At 42.5% G+C, this 10,514-nt stretch overlaps 1 long non-coding RNA gene across 1 annotated transcript; it reads left to right on the top strand.

Moving 5' to 3' along the window:
* Window positions 1-1,163: 1,163 nt before the first annotated feature.
* LOC133384466 (uncharacterized) lies at window positions 1,164-9,624 on the top strand. Its single transcript, XR_009762572.1, has 3 exons — window positions 1,164-1,250; window positions 9,243-9,402; window positions 9,497-9,624. It is a non-coding gene; the product is annotated as an uncharacterized LOC133384466 (long non-coding RNA).
* The last annotated feature ends 890 nt before the right edge of the window (window positions 9,625-10,514 follow it).

Here is a 10,514-nt window from a genome sequence, read left to right as displayed (position 1 = left end):
CACTGGGGCTGCTTTCAGACATCTTATTGCATTAGTTTAACTATCAATTGTGATGTACTATGGTTTAATGATTCACTTAATTTATATCTCCAGGTTTTATGGATGCAGATGTTGTGAAAATAAAGGTAATAACTACAGCATTCTTATCTTAACTAGAATCCCCTGCATGCGCCATTGATAATATACTTCATGTATTCATAAAGTCATAGAATAGTAAAGCTGGAAGGGGCCTATAAGATGATTGAGTCCAACTCCCTGCTTAGTGCAGGAATCCAAGTTAAAGCATTCCTGACAGATGGCTGTCCAGCTGCCTCTTGAATACCTGCAGTGTTGGTGAGCCCACCACCTCCCTTGGTAATTGGTTCCATTGTTGTAGTACTCTAATAAGTTAGTAAGTTTTTCCTGATGCTCAGTTGAAATCTGCCTTCCTGTAAATTGAGCCCATTATTCCGTGTTCTGCACTCTGGGATGATTGAGAAGAGATCCTGGTCCTCCTCTGTGTAAAACCTTTCAAGTACTTGAAAAGTGCTGTCATATCTCCCCTCAGTTTCCTCTTCTCAAGGCTAAACATGCCCAGTTCTTTCAATCTCTCCTCATAGGGCTTTCTTTCCAGTCCCCTGATCATCCTTGTTGCCCTCCTCTGAACCTGTTCCAGTTTGTCTGCATCCTTCTTAGTGTGGTGTCCAGAACTGGATTCAGTACTCAACATGAGGCCTAACCAGTGTCAAATAGAGGGGAATTAGAACTTCATGTGATTTGGAAACTATACTTGTGTTAATGCAGTCTAAGGCTGCTTTCACACATGGGGCTTATTGTGTTAGTTTAATGGATTAAAGTGGTAGCGCTTCCATTTCTATATTTCCTTATTTCCTTTCTATATTTCCTTTCACCTTGCAGCATCTGATATACTGGCATGTTGCACAAATGTCTTTCACGCTGCTGCAATTGGAGGCACCAGGATCAGATGAAAAAGGCAAGAAAAACAGCAAGAAAGCAAAAACTCCAAAGAGAAAGAGCCAGAAACAAAGCACTGAGGAAAAGGGGGAAAAGTGGTCACTTTAAAAATACAAGCTGCTCCAGCTCTGGTAAAAAAAAAACTTGAGAAAAAAAGGGCTTAAAAGACAATAGAAAAGGACTTGAAAATATTTGAAAAGCAACTTCAGCAACTATCACACATAATAAGCCTCATGTCTGAAAGCAGCCAGGGGAAGCTAGCTGGTGTAAAGTGAAAACAAAGATAAAAAAGTCAGGTAAGCAGCCGCCTAGCTCTGGGGGAGGGGAGGAAAGAGGCAGAAAAGAATGGGACTTCCAAAACACAGATAAGAACATAAGAAGAGCCTGCTGGATCAGGCCAGTGGCCCATTTAATCCAGTATCCTGTTCTCACAGTGGCCTACCAGGTGCCTGGGGGAAGGCCACAAGCAGGATCCGAGTGCAAGAACACTCTCCCCTCCTGAGGCTTCTGGCAACTGGTTTTCAGAAGCATGCTGCCTCTGACTAGGGTGGCACAGCACAGCCATCATGGCTACTAGCCATTGATAGCCCTGTACTCCATGAATTTGTCTAATCTTCTTTTAAAGCCATCCAAGCTGGTGGCCATTACTGCATCTTGTGGGAGCAAATTCCATAGTTTAACTATGCGCTGAGTAAAGAAGTACTTCCTTTTGTCTGTCCTGAATCTTCCAACATTCAGTTTCTTTGAATGTCCACGAGTTCTAGTATTATAAGAGAGGGAGAAGAACTTTTCTCTATCCACTTTCTCAATGCCATGCATAATTTTATACACTTCTATCATGTCTCCTCTGACCCGCCTTTTCTCTAAACTAAAAAGCCCCAAATGCTGAAACCTTTTCTCATAAGGGAGTCGCTCCATCCCCTTGATCATTCTGGTTGCCCTCTTCTGAACCTTTTCCAACTCTATAATATCCTTTTTGAGATGAGGCGACCAGAACTGTACACAGTATTCCAAATGCGGCTGCACCATAGATTTATACAATGGCATTATGATATCGGCTGTTTTATTTTCAATACCTTTCCTAATTATTGCTAGCATGGAATTTGCCTTTTTCACAGCTGCCGCACACTGGGTCGACATTTTCATCGTGCTGTCCACTACAACCCCGAGGTCTCTCTCCTGGTCGGTCACTGCCAGTTCAGACCCCATGAGCGTATATGTGAAATTCAGATTTTTTGCTCCAATATGCATAATTTTACACTTGTTTATATTGAATTGCATTTGCCATTTTTCCACCCATTCACTCAGTTTGGAGAGGTCTTTTTGGAGCTCTTCGCAATCCCTTTTGTTTTAACAACCCTGAACAATTTAGTGTCATCAGCAAACTTGGCCACTTCACTGCTCGCTCCTAATTCTAGGTCATTAATGAACAAGTTGAAAAGTACAGGTCCCAATACCGATCCTTGAGGGACTCCACTTTCTACAGCCCTCCATTGGGAGAATTGTCTGTTTATTCCTACTCTCTGCTTTCTGCTTCTTAACCAATTCCTTATCCACAAGAGGACCTCTCCTCTTATTCCATGACTGCTAAGCTTCCTCAGAAGTCTTTGGTGAGGTACCTTGTCAAACGCTTTTTGAAAGTCTAAGTACACTATATCCACTGGATCACCTCTATCTATACGCTTGTTGACACTCTCAAAGAATTCTAATAGGTTACTGAGACAGGACTTTCCCTTGCAGAAGCCATGCTGGCTCTGCTTCAGCAAGGCTTGTTCTTCTATGTGCTTAGTTAATCTAGCTTTAATAATACTTTCTACCAGTTTTCCAGGGACAGAAGTTAAGCTTTTATTTTTTTCTCATTACAGTGTTGTAAGAACACCTGCACTTGGCTGACTTTCTCTTTTCCTAAAGATACAGGATCAGTCTCAGGCCCTGAACCTGGCAACCCTAGTACAAATAGATCATTAAAATGACTGGCTACTCAAGAAAATTTTAAACAACAATGAAGGCTTTTCAGCATTAAAAAAAAGTCTTCAAGAGACTCCTGAAAGTCCACAGTGATGATACCTGGTAAATCTCTGCTGGAAGAGTGTTCAACAGCTTGGCACCCTCGATACTAAATGCCCATCTTTTGGTTGACAGGGACAACTAACAGTGTTCCTCTGGATGATCTCAGTGAACAGGCTGAGATATAAGTGCTCAGGTGGTCCTTGAGATCTCCTGGACCCAAGTCGTTCAGGGCTTTGTATATCAACACAAGAGCCTTGAACCTGGCTCAGTAGCATATAGGCTACACTAGCTGTGATAGGAAGAGGGAGGAAATAAAAGAATGATTTACAAGGCTATCCTAGCTATGTCTACTCAGAAGTAATACCCACTTTCAATGGTGAGTGTGTATATAATCACAGCCTTCATTACTGAGAAGTATCTGCACAATGAGAGCACTCTTGATTGTGGGAAACTGTAATCAACATTTCTTTAGCTAGTAAACATTACTTTTTGGGCTTCATTGTATCCTGGCAATTGTGGTTGATGAAAAACAAAATGTTATTTACAATTACCCTGCACTTTAACTACTCTAATTTAATAAGCAAAACTTTCTTTATTACACAATATTAAGCAAAGCTTTTAAAAGGCACACTCAGAATGTCATTAAGCAGCATAAGTAGCAGCCAGGAGTCCTTGAAAATCAAGATGGAGCATGCATATTCCATAAGTAAGCTGATAAAGAAGGAAAGCAGAAATAAATAACATCTGTTTCTCTTGGGCAGCCCTCTCCTAGAGATGTGATAAGGCAAGCCTTTTTTTCAATGGGTATTCCATCTCCCCTCATGCTGGCCTTGTCTGTTCAAGACCATTAATCACAAAAGCTGATATGCAGTTTTCACAAAGTGGACCACAATTGTTCTTACATGTGCACCTATTAATATGCAATCACAACTGCAAATCTTGTTTGCCATTCGAAAGCATAAAATATCTGAATTGTTATTGCCTATTGAATGTGCAATTGGCTTAACTGTATGGATACTTCCAAAATGATCCTCATTGAATCACCACTCCATTTTAAAATTAATCACCTGACCTGATTGCCAAAGTGGAACCGATGCATTAGGAATTCTCCTTTGTTTTGTTATGGGTTTTTTATTTCTAATTTTATATGAAGCAGATGTCTGGTCACTTTGCCACAGCTTTTAATTCCTTTATTTTTTTTCTCCTACTGCAAAACATCTGATTGCATTGATTCTTTTTATGCAGTGTTTAATTGATATCACAACACTTCCATACATTAATAAAACACAACCAAAAAGCCAACTTGATGTGATAGAAAATTTCAGTTTTATCAAGAGTATTTTGTGGAGTGATTTACCAAAACGCTGAAGGACATGTGTAATCAGTAAAACTCTATAGAATTTTTTTCTGAAGTCGTGTATGATCATACCAGATGAGGGGCTGAATGTTGCTTTTTGCAGTGTTGTGCTTGTGCATAGATGGGGAAAAGGATGCAAAAGGTTTTTCACACCATAGGAATTGCTGCGTTGAAAGGTGGATTATGAATCCTCTAAATAGATAAAGGAACTGAAGCAACTAAAAGCTCTAGCGAACTGCATGTTCTAATTTTGGAATTAAATTAGGAAATTCTTCTAATTAAACCAGAACTTAGGAAAAGTGGCATTCAGAGTAAAATGAACCAATGAAACCAGGGCCGGCTCCAGGAATGCGGGGGCCCTTGGGCATTAGCCTGCCCCAGGCCCCTCTGCTCCCCTTCCGCGATCCTGTGGATCGCAAGACAAGACCTTCCGAGCCACCCGCCACCCTCCCCTGCTTCACCTACCTTTCTCTGCTGTTCATTGCGGCTACATGCACTGCACGCACAGGGTTGCCATCAATCAAGATGGCGGCCGAGGTTTCCGTAAGAGACTGAAGCCTCTGCTGCCATCTTGGTTGATGGCATTCAGCGCGCACATTGCTGCCATCAACCAATATGGTGGCAGAGGCTTCAGTCCCTTACGGAAACCTTGGCCGCCATCTTGATTGATGGCAACCCTGCGTGTGCAGTGCGCGCAGCCACAAAGTACAGCAGAGAAAGGTAGGTGAAGTGGGGGGGATGGCGGGTGGCTTAAAAGGCTTTGTCTTGTGATCCATGGCACAGCTCGTGCCGCGGATCACAGAAGGGGAATGGAGGGCCCCTCAGGGACCCCCCAGGGGCTCATGTAGCTGCAGGGCCCTTGGGCCAGTGCCCAACCTGGCCGCCCCTTAGAACCGGCCCTGAATGAAACCAAAAAGAAATGGAAAAGGCAACATGCCTTAACTGTAACAGTTTAACTGTACAACTGCTGGTACAATATTTTGAATTATAAGTTTGCATTGAACTGTATTAATTGTTTGCTGCATTTGTTTTTGTCCCATTCATATGCTATTGTGTTCTTTGATATGATTATATTGATAGAAATGTTTGCTTGTGCTAATTGTTAATGCTTTTGTTATCATCATGAGCTGATTTGAGCTCAACATTGTTTTTGGAAAAGTAGAATACAAATATTAAATCAAATGTCAATTAAGCCATTGCCTTTGGTTCGGTTGGTTGGTTTTGTAGATCCTGTAATGATATATGCAACTCTGTGCAGCAGTGATTATCTATTTGGGACTAGAAAATCATGGATATTTCAAGCATCTACATTGGACCCTCAGACAAAGAAGTGTGTTTTGCTATCAGCCATAGGCATTTTTCATGTGTTCAATGCAAGTTTTACAGGACAGAAGCTGAAATCTACCTTTGCACTGGAGCTTAGAAACTATGTTGGAATGAATATATGCCTTCTCATGCTAAAATATGAATAGCCAGAGAGCAATAGTAAAATAAAAGATATATACACCCAAAACCTCATTTTCATTTTCAACCTATGTATCTTGCTGTACTGTTCATTCTACACTAGGCAATGTCCTTTATTAAGTTCATACATAAAGTGCTATATACTAATTGGATATGATCACAAGCTGAAAATGAGCCAACAGTGTGATGTGGCTGCAAAAAGGCAAACAATATTTGAGTCAGCTTTGACACTGCACTTTAATCCATTTTTCTGACGATTTCTTACCTATTAATTTGCACATAATATTTGATCTTTCACACCATGTACAAGCTAGTTCCAGAAATCTAGTGTATTATAGTGGAAGTTTGGCTCTAAATTCTGTGATAAATAATACCAGAAATAATCCATTTCCAATGCTGGGAACCCTGAAGATTGCAAGAGATTTGCAATAGCAGCCTGTCACGATAGGCATCCAAGCTTCCTCTCTGTAGCCTCACTATATTTCTATATTTTGTTTGACTGTGCCTGCTCCCTATTTGCCTTTGGTGACTCCTCCTTACCTTGTTTTTCTGAGTTTTGTGTCTGATACGCTCATGGGGTCTGAACTGGCGGTGACCGACCAGGAGAGAGACCTCGGGGTTGTAGTGGACAGCATGATGAAAATGTCGACCCAGTGTGCGGCAGCTGTGAAAAAGGCAAATTTCATGCTAGGGATAATTAGGAGAGGTATTGAAAATAAAACAGTCGCTATCATAATGCCGTTGTATAAATCTATGGTGCGGCCGCATTTGGAATACTGTGTACAATTCTGGTCGCCTCATCTCAAAAAGGATATTATAGAGTTGGAAAAGGTTCAGAAGAGGGCAACCAGAATGATCAAGGGGATGGAGCGACTCCCTTATGAGGAAAGGTTGCAGCATTTGGGGCTTTTTAGTTTAGAGAAAAGGCGGGTCAGAGGAGACATGATAGAAGTGTATAAAATTATGCATGGCATTGAGAAAGTGGATAGAGAAAAGTTCTTCTCCCTCTCTTATAATACTAGAACTCGTGGACATTCAAAGAAACTGAATGTTGGAAGATTCAGGACAGACAAAAGGAAGTACTTCTTTACTCAGTGCATAGTTAAACTATGGAATTTGCTCCCACAAGATGCAGTAATGGCCACCAGCTTGGATGGCTTTAAAAGAAGATTAGACAAATTCATGGAGGACAGGGCTATCAATGGCTACTAGCCATGATGGCTGTGCTCTGCCACCCTAGTCAGAGGCAGCATACTTCTGAAAACCATTTGCTGGAAGCCTCAGGAGGGGAGAGTGTTCTTGCGCTTGGGGTCCTGTTTGCGGGCTTCCCCCAGGCACCTGGTTGGCCACTGTGAGAAGAGGATGCTGGACTAGATGGGCTACTGGCCTGATCCAGCAGGCTCTTCTTATGTTCTTATGTTCTTAAAAGGTGGAATTCTCCCTCCCCCTGCACAACTTTTAAAGATACAGAAGACCTCTTGGAGGCCAGGCCTGGCAACCAAGAGGTCTTCTGTATCTTTAAAAGTTGTGCAGGGGGAAGGGAGAATTCCACCTTGTGGTTTTTCCCATTACAGTTTTGCAAGAACACCTGCACTTTGCTGACTTTCTCTTCTCCTAAAGATACAGGATCAGCCTCAGGCCATGAACTTGGCAACACTAATTTGTACTGCTTTTACTGTTTTTTTAAAAAAATGTTTTTATGTTGCTCTACACCACCCTGATGTTTTGAGAAGGTGGTATATAAATACTTTTATACACAGAGCTTTTGTGTGTGTGTGTATGTGACAGTACTCACCAGTATGGAGTACAGGCCCTTCTTTTTTTTCCTGCCCATACCAGCTATTTTGTGCTGGCACCCATGGTACTTTTGTCAAAGCATGAGTACTAGCACCTCATTATTTTATCAAAAATGCAGTTTATAAGTAAATAATCTGCTTTCCCCTAAAAACCAGACTTTTTAACATTACTCTCACTTTTGTTATTTTAAACACTAAGGACTCAGCTGACAAAACTTCCCTACAGTACCCTCTCCCCCAAGCCAGAGCAAATAAATGACCTCAAGATCACCTGGGAGCAGGAGATGGCTCTGCTAGCAGCTGTTCAGCAATCACTGGTGCTGCTACTGAAAGGGGTGGGCTGAGGAGCTAATTCCATCCCACTTCATTCTCACCGGCCATCACATTCCATCCCTTGTGTGCTGCAGCCTGTAAGCATTTTCTTCTCACTTTTCATGTAAAATATACACTTTTAATGCAAACTGGACACTTTTCACCAGTAAGATATGCACTTTGTAATGTGTCGTTTACATAAAATATGCTTTTTGCATGCACTTTTTGAGTCCCCAAAATTCCCTGCCAAATCCAGATAAAAGTGCAATCTGACTGGCAGTTGCATCCCAACAAGTTCAGGACTGTAGGATCAAGTTGGTCTACTGCATAAAGTGGACCAAACAAATCACTTCCCCATCAGTAGTAATAATAGACCACCTCACGTCAAACCGCTACGCCACGCCCCTTTTGAGTTTGATGGGTGACATCAGCGGAAGCCCCCCGGAAGGCCCACCCCGGAAGGCCCACCCCGCGATTTGCGTTTCCCCTGGTGACCTCACCGGATATCCTGTCCCCCAGAAGCCCCAGCCCTCGTGCCCCACCCTGGAAACGGTAGCCCTGTGACCTCCCAGGAGCACGTGGTCCTCGCTGGACCATTGGGCATATTTTTACTCAAAATGGGGTCCCGGATTGGTCCCTATAGGGGCATGTGACCCCTCTATGAGCACGTGGTCTCCAGGGGACCAATCTGAAGAGGTTTAAAACCCCAAAGGTGAAAACAGGGTACCGGAATTGCACCCCAAAGGGGTGCATTTCTGCCCCCTCTCCAGACTGCTCCCTATAGGGGCATGTGACCCCTCTATGAGCACGTGGTCTCCAGGGGACCAATCTGAAGAGGTTTAAAACCCCAAGGTGAAATTAGGGTGCTGGAAATGGACCCCAAAGGGGTCCATTTCCATCCCCTCCTCTCCAGAGCAGCCCAATAGGGATAAGTAACCCCTCTACAGTTACATCACCCAAGGGGGGAGGTTTTGAATCCCCAACCAATCAGGAGAGGGGACGGTGAGACCTGGTACAGAGGTGTATTATGCATGCCCAGACACGCTCTGAGGATCGAACATGGAACCAGTGTGCGAATCAGTATATGGGCTAGTAGGTTTTTCCTATCCTCCAGCCCCTTTGAAAATGCACTCAAAAAGGCGGGTAAAGCCTCGGAGATTATCGTTTCCACCAGCGAGTATAAAAATTAGCAGTGGAAAGGAAGAATCAAAGCATTTTAGAAAAAAACAGTCTGTTTCAACCCCAATCTTACCTGTAGCGGTGTTCACGGCCGGACAGTACCCAGACCCTGAAACCTCATTCCAGGCAAATTCTAGTGAATCCATGTCCGACACAGAGTGTGATTGTAGGTGTGATCTGAAGGCTCATTTCCTGAAGGAAGAACAACTTATGAAATCTGCTGAGGTTGTGGATGGAAGTGTACTTTTTAAACCCATGGTGGAAATGGAGGCTGAAGAAAACGAGTGGCTGGAAGATTTAAATGAAGGCATGGAGCAACGGTGTCTACAGGTAGGTGTTTCTGAGCTGTATTTTTATTAGTGTGTTGTTTTTCCCAGTTTGGGGCATCCCCATTGCTAAAGTGCCTCTCTTTTTTTTTCTATAGGAAGATGTGACGCATGAAGGTGATATGGAAAATCTACACCTTGAGAGTTCTCAGGCTGTTAATATTTCCTGCATTTCATGTGTCTGTCCCAAGCCTGAACCCTGAAAGCTTGAAGCAGGAGTTTTTTTGGTACCAATAAAAATAGTTTACTTTAACCACCCGTGTCCATACCTGTATCAACCAGCAATATGGGAGAGCATGATGAAATTCTAAAAACCACATATTACACACCTGAGGAGGCTGGGAGCTTTGGGGGAGTGAACCATCTATTTCAGGAGGCAAAAAAGCACAGTAAAACACTAAGAAGGAAACATGTTATGACATGGCTTTCAGACCAAGATGCTTACACATTGCATAAGCCAGCCAGAATCCATTTTAAAAGAAACAAGACTATTGTGTCTGATATCGATGCCCAATGGCAGGCTGACTTAGTAGATATGCAACAATTTTCTAAGCACAACAAGAACTATAGGTACATTTTAACAGTCATAGATATTCTGTCTAAGTATGCATGGGCGTTGCCTTTAAAAGACAAGACAGGTAAAGAGGTCTCTAAAGCTTTTAACGTTATATTCAGTCAGAGTGGAAGAAAGCCCTGAAAGCTCCAAACGGACTGAGGCAAAGAGTTTCTAAACAGAGTCGTAAACGCCTTGTTAAAGCAGCATGGAGTTCACCACTTCGTCAGCAATAATGAAGTAAAAGCTGCTATTGTTGAAAGATTTAACCGTACTCTGAAATCAAAAATGTGGAGGTATTTTACAGCTAACAATACCTATAGTTATATCGATATCCTACCACAACTCTTAAAAAGTTATAATCATAGTTTTCATAGAACTATCAGAGCAAGGCCTATTGATATTAACCATTCTAACCCCCTGGCGGTATGGAAAACCATTTATGGAGACTGTATTTACAGAAAAGAGGTATCAACGCTGTTCAGGAAAGGAGACCATGTAAGGATTTCTAAAAGCAAGGGGGCATTCGTCAAGGGGTATGAACAAAATTTCACCACAGAGCT

Source organism: Rhineura floridana, chromosome 4 (genome assembly GCF_030035675.1).
Source record: "Rhineura floridana isolate rRhiFlo1 chromosome 4, rRhiFlo1.hap2, whole genome shotgun sequence".
NCBI classification, from domain to species: Eukaryota; Metazoa; Chordata; class Lepidosauria; order Squamata; family Rhineuridae; genus Rhineura; species Rhineura floridana.
Note: the sequence above shows the minus strand (reverse complement) of the source record. Positions and strands in the feature narration are given on the sequence as shown.